Consider the following 17395-nt stretch of genomic DNA (forward strand, 5'->3'; position numbering starts at 1 on the left):
GGTTTGTGTTTTGATAGGTTTGTGGGCTACAATGATGCCAAGGGGCCAGAGTAGTCTGGTCATCATCTCTGAGATGACTTTAATGTGTGGTAGTGTGGCTAGAGTCTCTGGGTGTGTTGTGTCTTCTTTAGGCTTGTTGTGTAAGAATCAGCGGGCTGTGCTTATCAGGTACCCGTTGTTCTTGAATACATTGTATAGGTGTTTTTCTTCGGCTTCTCATAGTTCCTGGGTGTTGCAGTGTGTTGTGGCTTGTTTAAATAATGTCCTGATGCAGCTCCGTTTGTGTGGTGTTGGGATGACTTTTCCCGTAGTTGAATGTCTGGTCTGTGTGTGTGTTTTCCTGTCGATGCTGGTCTGTAGCTGTCAGTTGGCTTTTCGTTCTACTGTGAAATCTAGGAAGGGGAGTCTGCTGCTGCTCTCTTTTTGGCGAACTTTATACCAGTAAGCATGTTGTTTGTTTTTGTGGGTTTCTTCTAATTTGTTGTGTTTTGTAATGACAAAGGTGTCATCTACATAGCAGACTCAAAGCTTGGATTGGATCGTGGCGGGGGTATGGGGAGTGTGGAGCTGTTTGTTCCAACTTCTGCGTAACTGCTTCTCCCAAGAATCCTGATATTGGTGATCTCATGGGTGTCCCATTGATAGGTCTTGTCATTGAAGGTGAAGTGGGTTGTGAGGTGCAGGTCTACTAGTTTGAAAATGGTGTCCTTGCTGATGGATGTGGTGCTGTCTGGTGTTTGTGTCCTTGATTCATCTAGTAGTGCGGCCAGTGTTTCTTTGGCCAGGGTGATGTTTATTGATGTGAATAAAGCCGTCACATCAAAGGAAACTATGACCTTGTTGTCCTCTATCTTGGTGTCTTTGATGGTGTTCAGGAATTCCTGGGTGGAGTGGCATGAGTCTTCTACTAGGTATTTCAGTTTACGGTGGAGTTCCTTTGCTACTCTGTATGTCAGTGTGCCGGGAAGTGAGACTATAGGTCTGAGGGGGGGGGGGCATGGTTTGTGTACCTTTGGTAATCTGTAGAAACTGGGTGTGTTGGATCCTCCAGGTTTCATTGTTTGGAGGTCTGTCTTGTTAATTTCACCTGTCTTGTGGAGTTTCTTGCATGATGCTGTAATATGGTTTTCTAGCTGTGGAGTTGGGTCATTATCATCTGTTGGCAGGTGTCGGTATCTGCAAGTAGTGTGTTTGTTTTTTCAATGTATTGTGTTCTGTTTGGAATGACTGTCTTGTGCCCTTTGTTTGCCAATAGGATTACAATATTTCTGTCTTTCCTAAGTCCTTTCAGGGCTTTCCTTTCCTGTGTGTTGAGGGTGTTTCCTCCTTTCTCCTTAGTGTTGGTGCTACTGTCTGTCTGATAGCTTGCTACGTTTCTTTAGTAAGTCCGTTGTGTTTCAGGGTAGATTCCTGTGCTGCTAGGAAGTCATTTTTGTCTGTGTCCTTGTGGTTGAAGTTCATCTCTCATACTAGGCCAGCTTTTTCTGTGTCTGAGCGTGGTCAGTCCGACAGGTTTTTTATCCAAGCTTCTGAATTATCTGTGTTATTGCTGTGTGTGAGATTGTCAAGTTTTGTCTTGTAGAGCAAGTTTTTTCTTTGTCTTGAAACACTAAAACAGCTTTTGATGAATCTAAAGTACCCTGTACCAACAATCAGGAGAATTAACGTCATATACAAAATAGACTGCAAGTACAGCAACAATCATTACATCGGACAAACTGGCAAGTTATTATCCACCAGGATATACGAGCAGCAACTAGCCACCAAAGGACACTACCAACTATTGCTAGTATCCAGACAATGAGGGACACCAGTTTGACTGGGACAATACATCCATCGTGGGACAGGCTAAACAAAGGCATGCACGGGAATTCCTAGAGGAACCCTGATGAAGCACTTATGCCTGAAACATCGATTCTCCTGCTGCTTGGATGCTGCCTGATCTGCTGTGCTTTTCTAGCACCACGCTCTGATTCTGATCTCCAGCATCTGCAGTCCTCACTTTCTCCTAGGGAATTCCTAGAGGCCTGGCATTCAAACTGGGACTCCATCAACAAACACATTGATCTGGACCCCATTTACCAACCTCTCAGAAAAAGAACTGGAAGTGATATCACCAACCACAACAGAGACACACGAACAGAAATCGGGGCAGAACACCAGTGCTTCGAAGAGGCTCTCTGATGAAGTTGCTGGCGAAACGTCTGAGAACAAATCTTCTAGCCCAGTGAGCAAACGTACAACCGAACCACAACCTGAGCTACAAATCTTCTCAAAAATTGCAAACATTCTCTTTTTAAAAGAAAACCTAACACAGCTCTGACTTAGTCAAAAAAAGTAAGATTCATCCCTTAGGGTGAATTTTTTTCTGGATTTGAGCATCGATAAAATGATGTTTTGTGAAACTCACTGAAATTTTATTTTGCTGTTGTTAAGATCATCCAAACTGTCTTATGTATATGTTTAAGGTTTTTTTTCAGTTGTGTAATAAACTTGTGTTTTGCTGTTAAAGAAATCTGTATCCTCCTGTAAATGTTCATGACGATACATCCAAGTGTTTTTAAAAAATGTAAACATATGATCTTCAAGCTTGCCATCAACGGGTCATAAACACATTGATGCTGCTGCAGCTCCACGGATCCCTTGTGCACCAGTATAACTTGAAAAGTACCTTAAAATAGCAGTCAGTTGGCTACCAAACAGTTTTATTGCTGCCTTGTTTCTACTGTAAGTGCTCTCAATCCTGTTGTCTAATCACTTCGGGAAACATTGGATTAGCACATTGGACTTACGTTCAGATGTACCATTTAACCAGGCATTCCTTATTCCTGCCACCTCAAATTTTGTTGTCCTAGAGCTGTTAAAACTCAATTTAGAATTTCAGATTAACACACTGAAATAAGCCCTGTCATTGGCAGTTTGAATCATGTGACACAAAGTTAACAGCCACAGGTGACGTTGTCACCATAGTTTGAATTGTTGGAATTTGCTGTCCCTTTGTAATCTGATTGCTGTTTACTGCATAATTCAGATGAAATAGTAAGAAATGGCTAAATGTGTATTTTAAGACAGAAATTAAAGTGGGTCTAAGTGATATTCATAACTATTCAAGTTAATGTTATTATGGGAACAATTTCAAATATCATTGTTGTAATATTGATAAACAGGTTTTCTTAATTACTCCAGAAAAGTAATTTAACTTTCATAGGTATATATATTGAAGCTGCTGTAAAAGATTTAATATGTTTTGAGTTGGTGAGACATTTTACTGCTAAATACCACTCTTACTGAAGTTAAGTTAAATATAGAGCAATGAATAGTTGAGTGAACTACAAGGTAGTAATCTACTTCATGGTTCAGATGACATCATTCTAAGAATACAAATTCATGGTTTATGATCAAGTGAACTTTGAGATTAGGGTGCGGATTTATAATTGCTTCCTGGTTTATCATTTTAGTTCATTGGTTTTTTTTCAGGGATTCATAATGAACTTCACGTTGATGAAAGAGTGATGACTTCTACACCAAAGCATTGGGTGTTGCTTTATAATACAAATTGAATAAGAATGAAATGTGCACTTTCTTGTCAACTTGTGTATATTACAACGCTTAAAGGATTGTACATAGACTTGATGTTACAGTACATAGTAATTCTGAAAAATGCATATTTGGCAATAATACTGATGTCTTTAGAAATAGGAAAGATGCTGTTAAACTTGAGAGGGTGCAGAAGTTTATTAAAACATGACGGGCATGGATAGGGTGAAAAGCCAAGGTATTTTTTCTGTGATGCCATGACAGTATATGATGGAACGTCTTTAAGGATGTGACAAAATGGTATAAATACAGAAAACCAAATAACTGTAGATGTGGAAATCTGAAACAAAATCGGAAATTGCTGGAAAAACCCACTAGGTCTAGAAGAATCTATGGAGAGAGAGCAGAGTTGACATTTCAGGTCCAGTGACCCTTCTTAAGAACTCATGATTTCTGAATTAACTCAGCTTTCTCTCCATAGATGCTGTCAGATGCGCTGAGTTTTTCTAGCAGTTTCTGATTTTGTTTCTGCTATAAGTACAGTCCAAGTTATCTTTAAGTTTGATCTAATTTCTTAAATTGACAAATCTTGTTGAATGTTTATAGCAAGTAACCAATATCAATTGTATGTGAAAATCATCCTGTCTACAATGAGATTTAAACATGATGATAGATATTTTTAAACAAAATCTAGTTATGTTGTTGGGTTTTTTCCGAGACTTCAATATTTTTGGTTTCTGTATTTTAGATTACTATTCAAGATGTGGCCCAATGCCCTACAACTTGACAATTACTTTTAGCAGTAATTTCTAGCTAGCAGAACATTTCTACTTAGTATTTTAGTTACTGGAATTTCTTCTAAATTTGTACAGGCATATTTTTCTCCCTATGAAAATCAGCATCATTTCAGATTGGACCTTATTTCAGTCTTTGAATATGAAACAAATTTATGATAAATAACATTTCTACATTCCTTGAAAGAAGTCAATGGGTATTTGTACATTGTTTCAAATTAATAGTTTACATAAATTTTTTTTTAAATTTAAGGGAATTTTGGCATCGCTCGCTAGGCTCACATCGATGCTCATCCCTAGTTTCCCTGGACAAAGTGACTGTGAGCTGCCTTCTACCGCTACAGTTCTTGGGGGTGTAGGAATGCCCAAAGTTCTGGTAGGAAGGGACTTCCTTTTTTTTGTTTTCCAGTGACAGTAAAGAAATGATGATATATTTCCAGGTGAGGATGGTGTGTGACTTGAAGGGGAACTTGAAGTGGTGGTATTTGCATACATCTGCTCCCCTTGCCCTTCTGGGGGGGGTAAGGGTTGAGAGTTGGTCAGTTGACCAGTGTCATAGGGTCATGCATCATGTCCATGGCAGTCAGAAAAAAAAAGCACTTAACTATTCTATTTATCAGCACTTGGCCCAAAGCCTTGTATGCCTTGGCATCGCAAGTGCATATTATAGATTGTGAACACAGCACTGAGAAAAGAGGCAGCAAGTTTAAAAAGGAATTCAGAGAATGGGGAGTAGCTTCATTCTGAACACAGCACTAAGAGAGAAGGGAACAAGTCTTCAAAGAGCAGAGAATGGCTTCATTTTGTATACGCTGTCAAATGTGAAAAAATTCAAGAGTGATGTTACAGGAAATCTGTAAGTTTATTGATTGTTGAGAAGCTATTAGGGCATGAGTCTAAATAGTTTAAAACAGAAGACTCAATGATATTAATGAAGAGGCAGCTACTTAGATTTCAGGAAGGAGCATTAGTAAAAGGCAAGTAGAATTAAATCCAGTGTAAACTGTGGAATTTATGTATCTAAGTACTTATTGTAAGTTTATATTTCTTGGATTAATAATGGTAAGTTTCTATGTGTCTGAAATTAATAATTAACTTGGAAGTATTTGTGTAGCCATGATTTCTTTTAAAAACAATTTTGAGGCCTGGCTTTAGAATAGATGAGTTTTGTTTATTCCAGATTGTTTACCTTGCTGAACGGCAAAACAATGAGGCTTTGAGATTTATTAGAGATTTCAGCAATTCTTTCTTTTTAAGCATAAGGGAAACACCCATGGCCTATTTAGGGTAGCAGCAAGGGGGTGGGGGGAGCAGTTGGTTCCAGTTTTTACTTTAAGTTTGGAGCAATTCTGTGAAATTGTCTGAATAAAATGGCTATATAGACTCATACACCTGAGAGGGGAAGGATATATAGTGAACTAGGATACCACGGAATGAGGAGTTAGTGTTATTCTCAGACCAGAATTGTTGATATAAAACCCTGAAGAGATTCCTTAAAACTAAGTACATTGAGGTGCTCCAAGATGAAGCCATCTGCAGTTCCAATCTAAAAGTTTCAGTTGCAAGTGATTTAAGTTAACCAAGGTGTTAGGTACAGGGACTCTGAGTATTGTCCAAATGGTGTTTTGGAAACTGTGTGCACACGTTTTGACTAGTGTACAAATACTGTTTATATTCTATACAAAAGCTTTTTTTTTCCAAGTTGTAAAGGAGTGTTTTGGTATTAATGGGAGTATACTTTTACTGTGTGTTTTAAACATTTTGCATTTGCATTATAAATGTAAGTGAATGATTGGCTTATACTATTTTATTTTCATTTCTTTTGTTCATAAATTTCTGTTTTATCATTAAAGCAAAGTCTGCTGTATTGCATGTGTATATTTCAGAGACATAACTTCATTAAATGCAAAACAAAATTGGTCTGTCAACCTGGGTTCCTGAAAGGGATTGTTCTTGTGATGCAATACCATCAATTGGGATCTTCTGGATCTCGTGTATATGGATTTTCAGAAGGCTTTTTGATATGGCTCCATAAAGGAGGTTGGTTAGGAAATGGTATTTATGGTATTGTATTGACATGGATTAAGCATAGCTAACAGACAGAAAACAGTGCAGGAATAAATGGGTTATTTTTGTGATGGCAGTACTGCACGCAACAGTACTTGGAATCCATTGATTTGGATATGGGAACCAAATGCAATATTTCCAGATTTGTCGATGATGTAAAGTTAAGCAGGGATATATGTTGTGGGGAGGATGTAAAATGTTTTCAGGAAGATTTGGACAGGCTTAGTCAATAGGTAAGAACATGGCAGATGGAATATAATGTGGAAAAACGTAAGATTGTCCACTTTGGTAAGAGAAACAGATCTTTTTCTTAACGGTGAGAGAATGAAAAGTGTAAATGTGCAAAGAAACTCAGGTGTCCTTGTCAACAGTGCTAATGTGTAGATGCAGCAAATTATTTGAATACAGATCGTTCTGCTATAATGCGATTGACGATTAGGGACAGTTTCTAAAGCACAAACTTTTAAAACGTGTTGGCTGTAACACGATTGCATCACCAACACTTTAAGCGTTGTTTCTAAAGCATGATTTTTCTATAATGTGGGGTTGCACAAGAACACGAACATCGCGTTATTGAAAACTACCTATACAGGAGTACTGAAGTCTTGCTTTGGTTGTTTAGGAGCTTGGTTAGACCGCACCTGGAGTATAATTTTGGTCGTCTTATTTCAGGAAAGCTATGTTGCCTTGAAGAGAATGTAGCAAATACTGAAGTTCTAGCTAGACCTGTTCTTGGGTTGACAGATCTGTTCTGTGAGGAGAGATTGGGTGAACGAAGCATGTATTGTCGAGAGTCTTGAAGAATGTGAGGTGATTTCATTGAAACTTACCCTATTTCTTCCTTTAAAATATTTTGTAAGTGAAAGTAAACTGTTTCCCCTAGCTGGGAGCCTAGAGTCAGGGGACCTAATTTGAAAATTAAAGGGAATGGCATTTGGGACCAAGCTGAGGACCTATGCTTTTACAAGTGTTTTGCGTGTGATAAGTCAAACAGTATGAGATGTTTTCTTTTATGTGCTGGATGTGATTATGGAACATAGTTATACTTGAGAATTACCAGGCATTAGTTAATTGTTTGTTGTGTAGATGAAGGTTACATATGCACACCTGACCATTTTTGTAGATGTATCATGTGTTTTGTAATCCTTATCAGAAGATTACTGACTATGTATTAAATAAATAATCTCCACTCCTCTGGTCGGAGGAACAGCTTTGATCCAAAAATTAGAGCTGAGCTGTTTGGGGTGGTCAGGAAGCCTTCTTTTCATAGAGTGTAATGGAAATCTGGATCAGTGTCTGTTAACTAGCTGCTCAGACTAAATCAATTAAAAAGTTCAGAACAGTTATTTGCTTAGGTTAATCAGGGATATATAGAAAAGGCATATAGTTAAGGTGCAGGTCGGATATGATGTAATTGATTGATGATTCAGTCTGAAGGGGCTGAGTGACCTAGTTCTGTTCCTGTGTTGTTCCTGTTTTTGAAAATCAGCCTACTGTAGAATTTCACTGATGGACTTTATGGTAGGCTGTGAACAAGTAAATGGAAGCTAATGGACTGGAGCTGTAGAAAAGGTTAGGGTTAGGTTTAGGTTTAAAAAAAAATGCTATCCTTGGCTAGTGATTCGAGTTATTTTAAGATGACTGGGGGGACTTATCTGATTTACCATTCAGATATATTTAAGAAAGAAAAGATTGAAACTCTGGAAATCTGGAACATCATCTGATTGGGTTAACTTGTTCAGTACTTACAAATTTCTTTGATATTTTATGTTAATATTTAAGTAGTTAACCATAATCCATGAGGCATGCGAGGCAACATTACTGTTATAGAGAAACAAGTGGTTTTATAGTTTGAGAGCCATCACTCCAATCACTTGTAGACAAAGGAAAGAGAAAGATTTTCATTAACTACTACAGTTGGTACATAAATTGAACCAACACCATTGGTGTCAGTTCACACTGGCCTAGTGGTATTATCACTAACCTATTGATCCAGAGATCCCAGTAATGTTCGAGGGACCCAGGTTCAAATCCCACCAAGGCAAATGGTGGAATTTAATTTCAATAATCAAAAACAAATTGTGAGGAAAAACCCATCTGGTTCCCTAATGTCTTTTAGGGAAGGAAACTGCTGTTCTCACCTGATCTGGCCTATATGTGACTGCAGACCCACAGCAATGTGGTTGACTCTTAACTGCCTCCTGGGTAATTAGCGATTGGCAATAAATGCTGATCTAGCCAGTGATGCCCTTGTCCTGTGAATGAATAAATAAATAAATAAAAACATCTAGCCTTCAAGCTAACTTAAGAAAAGCTACCCTAACTAGAAATATTTAGGATATATTCTTTCCACAAATGTTCCTTGTGTTTTGCTTTTTGATTGAAGTGCACTTCCAGTTCATATCTATGCAAGGAATTTTTCTTTGAACAGGGGACCTTTTAGAAAAGCAACATCTTGGTCATTGGTTATTTGGTTAGTTCTTTGCTTGGTTACGTAATGCATTCATTGCCACGCTCTCTTTAAGGTCTTGATGAGTCAATCATCTATTTCAAAACTTGAAATGATAGATTTGAAAGCATAGCATTTTCCAAATTGGTTTATAGCTCATTTTGTGTTTGTCTAAAATTGAATAATGTTACTTAGAGTCATAGAGATGTACAGGATGGAAACAGGTCCAACTTGTTAATGCCGACCAGATATCCCAACCTAATCTAATCCCACTTGCTAGCACCCGGCCCATATCCCTCCAAACCCTTCCTATTCATACACCCATCCAGATGCCTTTCAAATGTTGCAATTGTACCAGCCTCCACTACTTCCTCTGGCAGCTCATTCCATACGTGCACCACCCTCTGCATGAAAAGCTTGCCCCATAGGTCTCTTTTATACATTTCCCTTCTCACCCTAAACCTCTGCCGTCTAGTTCTGGACTCCCCCACCCCAAGGAAAAGACCTTGTCTCTTTACCAATCCATGCCCCTCATAATTTTTTAAGCCTCTATAAGGTCACCCCTCAGCCTCTGATCCTCCAGGAAAAACAGCCCCAGCCTATTCAACCTCTCCCTATAGCTCAAATCCATTAACCCTGGCAACATCCTTGTAAATCTTTTCTGAACCTTTTCAAGTTTCACAACATCTTTCTGATAGGAAGGAGACCAGAATGGCACGCAATATTCCAAAACTGGCTTAACCAACATCCAATATAGCCACAACATGACCTCCCAACTCCTATACTCAATACTGACCAATAAAGAAAAGCATACCAAATGCTGCCTTCACTATCCTATCCTATCCTTGAAAGTGACTCTACTTTCAAGGAGCTATGAGCCTGCACTCCAAGGTCTCTTTGTTCAGTAGCACTCTATAGGACCTTACCATTAAGTGTATAAATCCTGCTAAGATTTGTTTTCCCAAAATGCAGCACCTCACTTTTATCTAAATTATACTCCATCTGCCACTTCTCAGCCCATTAGGCCATCTGATAAAGATCCTGTTGTAATCTGAGGTAACCTTCTTCGCTGTCCACTACACTTCCAATTTTGGTGTCATCAGCAAACTTACTAACTATACCTCTTAAGTTCACATTCAAATCATTTATATAAATAACAAAAAGTAGTGACCCAGCTCTGATCCTTGTGGCACACCACTGGTCACAGGTCTCCAGTCTGAAAAACAACCTTCTACTACCACCTTCTGTCTTCTACCTTCGAGCCAGTTCTGTATCCAAATGGCTAGTTCTAACCTGGCTAACCAGTCTTCCATGGGGAACCTTGTTGAATGTCTTACTGAAGTCCTTGTAGATCACGTCCACTGCTCTGCCCTCATCAATCCTCTTTGTTACTTCTTCAAAAAACTCAATCAAGTTTGTGAGACATGATTTCCCACGCACAAAGCCATGTTGACTATCCCTAATCAGTCCTTGCCTTTCCAAATACATGTACATCCTGTCCCACAGGATTCCCTCCAACAACTTGCCCACCATCGACGTCAGGCTCACTGATCTATGGTTCCCTGGCTTGTCCTTGCCACCTTTCTTAAATAATGGTACTATGTTAGCCAACTGGCACCTTACCGGCAACTATTGATGATACAAATATCTCAGCAAGAGGTCCAACAATCACTTCCCTCGCTTTCCACAGAGTTCCAGGATATACCTGATCAGGTTCTGGGGATTTCTACACTTTTATGTAGAAAATAATCACTTTCTATCCTAATGAACAATATTTTACCTTTCTTTAAAATACTCTTTGAAATATCTCCACAAAGGCCAGTATCCCATCCCCAAGTCACCCTTTATTTACACATGGTAAGGCCTTGACAATGATGCAGCTCCCTTAGAGCCAGCTCTCAAAGTGTTCAGTCTGACACTCATGTTTGTATCTTCTGTCAGCCAGGACTTCCTGATTGGACCAGGTTAACAACCCCACTCCGGGAACTCATATTCGATGAGATTTACCTGGCTGACCTTGTTCCAATCACTACAATCTTATTGCACTTTTTCTGGTTTGGCAGAACCTCCATCTTTCTATCAATCATAATAGTATAATATTAGTAGGTCTCGTATACTCGAAGTGTTCTGTGACTTGGGAACAGATGGAGTGAATATTTTTTCTTCTTTGAATTTGCTTTAGTTTTGGCATCATTTCTGTTGCCAGTGCAGTGCTTTGCAGGAAATGAATAATGAGACATCAGGTAATAGGACATTTCCAGGTTGGATAGGGAGCATATAGAGTTCAGCAGGTTGCATTCCAACTTCGTACCCATCTGGCCCTCACTAGTCAGAAGTTTTATAGGATACAAGCTACTGTGAGAGAGGTGCCCACTGACCAGTATATCCTTTAGATTCTTGAGACCAATAATTAGTGAAGAGAAGGGATATGCTTGCGGGATCCCTGGTAGTTTTACATTTCATGCTGTCTCGAGTGTGTGCTCTTACTGCTAGTGCGTGTGCACTGTTGCTGTCCAGTTTGTGCATCTCACTCGCTCTACAAAGTGTATGTCTTGCTCCCTCTTATGTTGCTGTCAGCACTGGCTCTTCTCACCCTGACCTCCCATGCCCTCATCTTGTCTTGCTTATGAGCGCCACCCTTTGCTTTGACTTTTTTCTTCCCCCCCCCCCCGACATTTGCATTTTTTTCTGCCTTTCTTTGTGTGTCTGTTTATTTGTGAATATGGTAATTTAAGAGGTAAGGGTTAAGTGGCGTGGTAATGAATTGGCAATTCATTTTTTTCTTTTGGTTTCCATTAGTGAAGAAAATCAACTTGATTGGAATAAATTAGTTATTTTCTTGTTCATATCAGAAATCTGGTGTGTATTTCGTTTAACTTGAATCTGGCAGCTTGGTAAATTGGGCAGTTTGGTAATTTTATTAAATTTTCACATTTGTTGCTACTCAGAATTGTGGGACTTGATATTGACGCAGTATCCCAAGTAAGTGATGACAAAGTTAGGCGGTTCTTTGTCAGGATATTTTGGAACTAGTACAATTGCAAGTGGAGTTGATGAAAATGGTGAAGACTAAAAGGATAAATGCCGGGCTTTTGTAATTCATTGAGGTTGTGTCTCATAAATCAATATTCCCAGAGACATTACAAGATGTAACTAAACTATCCATAGTCCCCACTTTACCTGACTGACAATCTTGGGTTACGAGACAACATCTGCCAGGTTTCTATACTCAACAAGAAAATACCTTTTTTTATGGACAAATTGTCTGTAATAAATGACAATTATGAAATATGAATTGCTAATGTAACTGTACAGCTTAACTTTATCCCTTCCAAAAATTTCCTTTTCACAAATAGATGGACACACCAAGATATGGAAAATATGGATGGAGAAAGGAAAAAAAGATAAGCAAAATACAGCTCAATAACTTCAGAGGTAAAATCTGCTGAGTGTAGGTGAAATGAATAGGGATTTTATGAAAAGGGAAGGTAACTCCTTTTTTTCAAATATATATCTAATCATGTAACTATATTAATGAACACAGGAACAACTCAAACTTCTTTGCTGCAGAAAAATTTTATTTTCTCTTTAGAGGGTCCAATGAAAAGCAAAGTGCTAATAAACTGATAACATGAAGAGTATACCCCAGTTCTGTTCTGTAAAGTAAAATTTGAATGTGACTTCTTGTCTATAACAGTTGCAGTCAAAAATATAAGAAATACCCGTGGATGGAATTGATTTATCCTAGTGATTTAGCTGGAGTAACAGTTACAGCTTCACCCAAAATCTCAGAAAATCAGAATAAAGTTAAACAGACAGAATAGTTACCAGGTGTTTTTCTGTTTGTGTGTAGTCACCAGGGCAATGGCTAAACAAAGTCATGATTTGGAGATGCCGGTGTTGGACTGGGGTGTGCAAAGTTAAATATCACACAACACCAGGTTCTTGTCCAACAGTGTGCTTCCAATTTTACCTGTTGGACTATAACCTGGTGTTGTGTGATTTTTAACTTTAAACAAAGTCAGACATCAAAGTAATACTACAAGCTGACACTAGAGTAGTCAAAACTGTTTTTAAAGTTGTGGAGATACACAAGAAGTATTTAACCTGCTTTTGCTAAGCGAGGTTCAGAAAACAGATCAAGAGTTAAGTAAGAATACAAGCAGCTCACATTGAAGTTGAGGCTAAGGAATTCTGGAGGTCATTGTGTTAAATATGGAATTCTGATGAGGAAGTAGAAACATCCTTATAGATCCCAGATGATCCCCCAAACTTTGTTATGACTTGCTTGGAAGAATGCGCAGATATTGAGTCCACGTTCACTGTTCCCTGAGTTAGTTTGCAATTACAGCAAGTAATTAGGCAAGCTAACAAACAGAATGCTATTGTTCTTTGGAAGAGGAATTGAAAAGTAGGGAGGCTGTGTGTCTGATATATATGTTGTGGAGGTGCCGGTATTGGACTGGGTTGGACTCAGTTAAAAATCACCCAACACCTGATGAAGGAGCAGTGCTCTGAAAGCTTCTATTTCCAAATAAACCTGTTGGACTATAACTTGGTGTTGTGTGATTTTTAACTCTGATATACATGGTATTGGTGGGACCACATCTGGACTGTTGTGAACAGAATTAGTCTTCCTATTTAAAGAAGGATGGAAATACATCAGAAGTACTTCAGAGAAGTTTCATTAGACTAACACCAGGAATGGGTGAGGGAAATTTAGAAGGGCTACCATTGTATCCACTGGAGTTTATCAGATTAAGAAGTGGCTTGACTGAAACATGTAAAATCCTGTGGGACCTTGACAGGGTGGAATGGATAGGATGTTTTCTCTTGTGAGAATCTAAAATTTGAGATCACTGCTTAAAAATAAGGATTGTAAATACTGAGAAATATTCTGAGCAGAATGTAGTGAGTCTTCCTAAGATGGTGGAAGCAGACCCTTTGATATATTTTAAAGCAGAGATTGATAGATTCTGGATCAATAATGGTTGAAAGGTTTTTGGAGGGTAGGTGAAAATGTGGAGAAATTCGATCAGACAGATCAGGCTCGAGGGAATGGGTGGCTGCATCCTCTTCTTAATTTATATGCAACTCCATTATGTTGTTGAGTAGAATCATGTTTACATTTCTTGATCTCTGCAAAGTTACTCCAGAAAAGGTTCAAAGCATAATATAGTTGCAGCCCTCTTTCCAAAGGAACAGCTCTGATTGGAACTGTTGGAGTATGCCTGCATAATTTTCTTGGAAATGAGAGTCTGAACACTGCAGACTTGATCTACGTTGTTTAGTTTTCTAAATATATGAAACAAATACAGAAAAATAACAGTGAACAATTTGCAAATCTTATTTCATACATTTAGCTTGATTATTTCAAATTTAGAGTTTCTTTATTTAAAAATGTCTATGCCTGAAAACTGAGGGAAAACATGTTTGCAGGATTTGAATTTAAAGGACAATTCAGCTTTTGTCTTTAAAAAACCATCACTAGCTGGGCCAATGCTCAGTCATACAGCATGGAAACAGGCCCTTCAGTTCAAATCACCCATGCCACATTTGGTCTTTTTAAAATTCATGATTGAGGGTGTCTATTTAATTTGACAGTTGGAATTACTAGTGGAAGATGGTAAATGAAAATGTGGATTCCAAAATATTTGATTGAGGCTGTAAAGATGTTTAATCTAAATGGGGTACATTTCTAGTTTGGGAATTCTCTATTGATTTTTTTGATACTTTCAACTTTCAGAGTGGACTTACGAATTGAGACAGATCAGGTAACTGCTTATGGAGTCCTGTAGCATGGAGACAGGCCCTTTGGCCCAAACTCGTCCATGCTGATCAAACTGTCCATCTGCTCTAATTCCATTTCCCTGCACTTGGCTCATATTCTTGTAAACCTTTCATATCCATGTATTTGTCCAAATGCCTTTTAAATGTTGTTAATGTACCCTCCTCAATCAGTTCCTCTGGCAACTCACTCCATGTGCGTACCACCCTCTGTGTAAAAATGTTGCCCCTTTAATTCTTTCTCCTCTCATCTTAAACTGATGCCCTCTAGTCTTTGATTCCCCAACCCTGGGAAAAGCACTGAGTGCATTCACCCTGTCCATACCTCATGATTTCGTACATTTGTATAATATCTTCCCTTAGTCTCTAACTCGCTAAAGAAAAAATGTCTTATTTTATCCAACCTCTCCCTATAACTCAGGTCATTGGGTCCTGGCAGCATCCTTGTAAATATCTTCTGCACTCTTTCCAGTTTAATAACTTTCTTCCTATAGCAAGGTAACCAAAACTGAACACAATATTCAAAGTGTGGTCTCACCAATATCCTGTACAACTGCAGTATAACTTCCCAACTTCTATTCTCAATGCCCTGACTGATGAATGCCAGTGCACCAGAAGGCTTTTTCACTGCCCTGTCTACCTGTGACTCCACTGTCAGAGAACCTTGTACCTGAACTCCAATGTCTCTTTGTTCCACTACACTCCTTAAGGCCCTACCATTCACCATGAAATTCCTACCTTGATTTGACTTTCCAAAATCCAATATCAAACTCATTTGCTTCTGAAATTTTCCCAACACTTTTCAATCTGCTCTTGTTGAGGTAGCACCTATTAGCAGTAGATGCACTAAATATTGAGATTTTTCCATGAATCATCTACTTTGGTCTCTCTGAAAATATGAATTATTTTTGTCTATATTCTGGAAATTTTCACTGTTCTCAACCAGCATATTTAATACCAGTGGGCTGAGGGAACCCTAGGGTCAATTGCATATTTTATTCATAAATGTTTTGACATACATTACAAAATATTCCATTTTGAAAATGACAGAATTTGCAATGAATTCAATTTGTCACCATGCAACATGTTCCTCACTTAGGTTCCTCAATACCATTGTAATAGTTTTGACATTTATAATATACATTCAGTATCAGACATAGAATCCAATGGTTTCTGCACAATTTCTACCCCTTTGGTCCATTTTGGCTGAAAGGTATTGATAGTGGCCTATTCCTGTTATACTTCTATGGCTGCCCCAGCTATTCATATTATATAAATGACCTGGATGAGGGAATCTAATACAACACTTCCAAAACTGGGCAGGATTGAGAGTTGTGAAGAGAATGCAAGGTGGCTTCATGGGCGATTTGAATAAGTTGAATGTGTGGGAAAACACATGACAGGTGCACTGCAACATGGCTAAATGTGAAATTATGCACTTCAGTGTGAAAACCGGAAAGAGAGAATATTATTTAATTGGTAATATATTTGGAAATGTAGATGTAAAATGGATCTGGGATGTCATTGTACACCAGTCAGTGAAGGTAGACAGGTGCAGCAAGAAATTACAGAGGAAAATGATGTTTGACCTTCATTGCGAGACAATTGAAGTTCAGAAATAGGCATGTATTACTCAAGTTATGCAGGGCCTTTGTGAGGCCACGCTTGGAGTATTGCTTGCAATTTTGATTTCCCTACCAAAGAAAGGATATGTTTTCCATAGAGGGAATGTAGCAGGCTGATACTAGGGATTGCAGGAATGTCCTTTAGGAGAGATGGGTTTGGTTGGGCCAATATTCACTCGAGTTTAGACAGTTGAAAATGGATCTGCTTGAAATGTATAAAATTCTAACATAGCTAAATTCAAACTAAATGCAGGAAGGATATTTTTCCCTGGTTGGGGAGTCTAGAACTCCAAAATCCCACAGTATCTCTATAGAAACGTCTGAATATAAAACCTACAGAGCTGAAAATGTGTTGCTGGAAAAGCGCAGCAGGAGATTTTCAGTTCTGATCTCCATCATCTGCAGACCTCACTTTCTCCTATAAAACCTACAGCTCAGCGAGCAAACCTACACCCTAAATCTCTAGAGCCTTGTGGGTTCAGTTAGGAAACAGGCAGTTGAGTAGATGGGTTTTAATCAGAATCTTTTGGGCCATTGGCGTCTCTGTCTCTTTGGTTAAAGAATGAACTGCATCTAGGATTGCCTCACCTGTCCATTTCATTATACAAAAGATGGAGTTGCCCATCTTGGTGTAAGCTTTTGTTGTTGTCTCTGTCTCTGTTGAGATTCCAAGCAAGCTCCTCTAGGTCAAAGAAGAAAACTTTGTCATTTGATTAACTAGCTTTACTCTGCTTATCCTTTTTGGTATCTTGTGCAGTTGTAGTTCTTTTGAACTCTGAGTGGTGGAAACAGCTGCAATTCTGTCTTCTGTAACATCTTCCACACCTCCTCCATCATAAATATAGCCTGTACAATAGTTAACTTGTGCTCTTGCTTTTTAGCAATGGCTTTAAAAAGGTAAAGGATCAGCTGCCATCAGTTTTGGGTTTTCAAATTCCAAATCACCTCTGACCCATTGCATGAGGCTTGACTGTGGTGTTTGGAGGCAGGCAATATTGAGCTGTGGTTGTCTGTAATGATAATAATCTTCCTTTTATTCCATTAATACATTCTGTCAATTTGCCTGATCTATGCCTTAAAAATGCTGAATTTCATCCAGGAGTCTTGAGTCTCAAATTGTGTGTGCAATATCTTGA

At 38.6% G+C, this 17395-nt stretch overlaps 1 protein-coding gene across 5 annotated transcripts in view; it reads left to right on the plus strand.

Moving 5' to 3' along the window:
• Positions 1-17395, plus strand: part of LOC122564877 (disabled homolog 2-interacting protein-like) — a 699362-nt gene that overhangs the window by 199878 nt on the left and 482089 nt on the right. The window contains exon 1 of one of the 5 annotated variants that reach the window (XM_043720277.2): positions 4688-4707. The exons of the other annotated variants lie outside the window; for them this stretch is intronic. The gene's annotated coding sequence lies outside the window, so the exon portion shown is untranslated. Of the gene's footprint in view, positions 1-4687; positions 4708-17395 lie in introns of those variants that run through there. 5 annotated transcript variants of the gene reach the window in all.

Source organism: Chiloscyllium plagiosum, unplaced genomic scaffold (assembly GCF_037043375.1).
Source record: "Chiloscyllium plagiosum isolate Xiang-an unplaced genomic scaffold, Cpla_swu_hap1 HiC_scaffold_21, whole genome shotgun sequence".
Taxonomy (NCBI): domain Eukaryota; kingdom Metazoa; phylum Chordata; class Chondrichthyes; order Orectolobiformes; family Hemiscylliidae; genus Chiloscyllium; species Chiloscyllium plagiosum.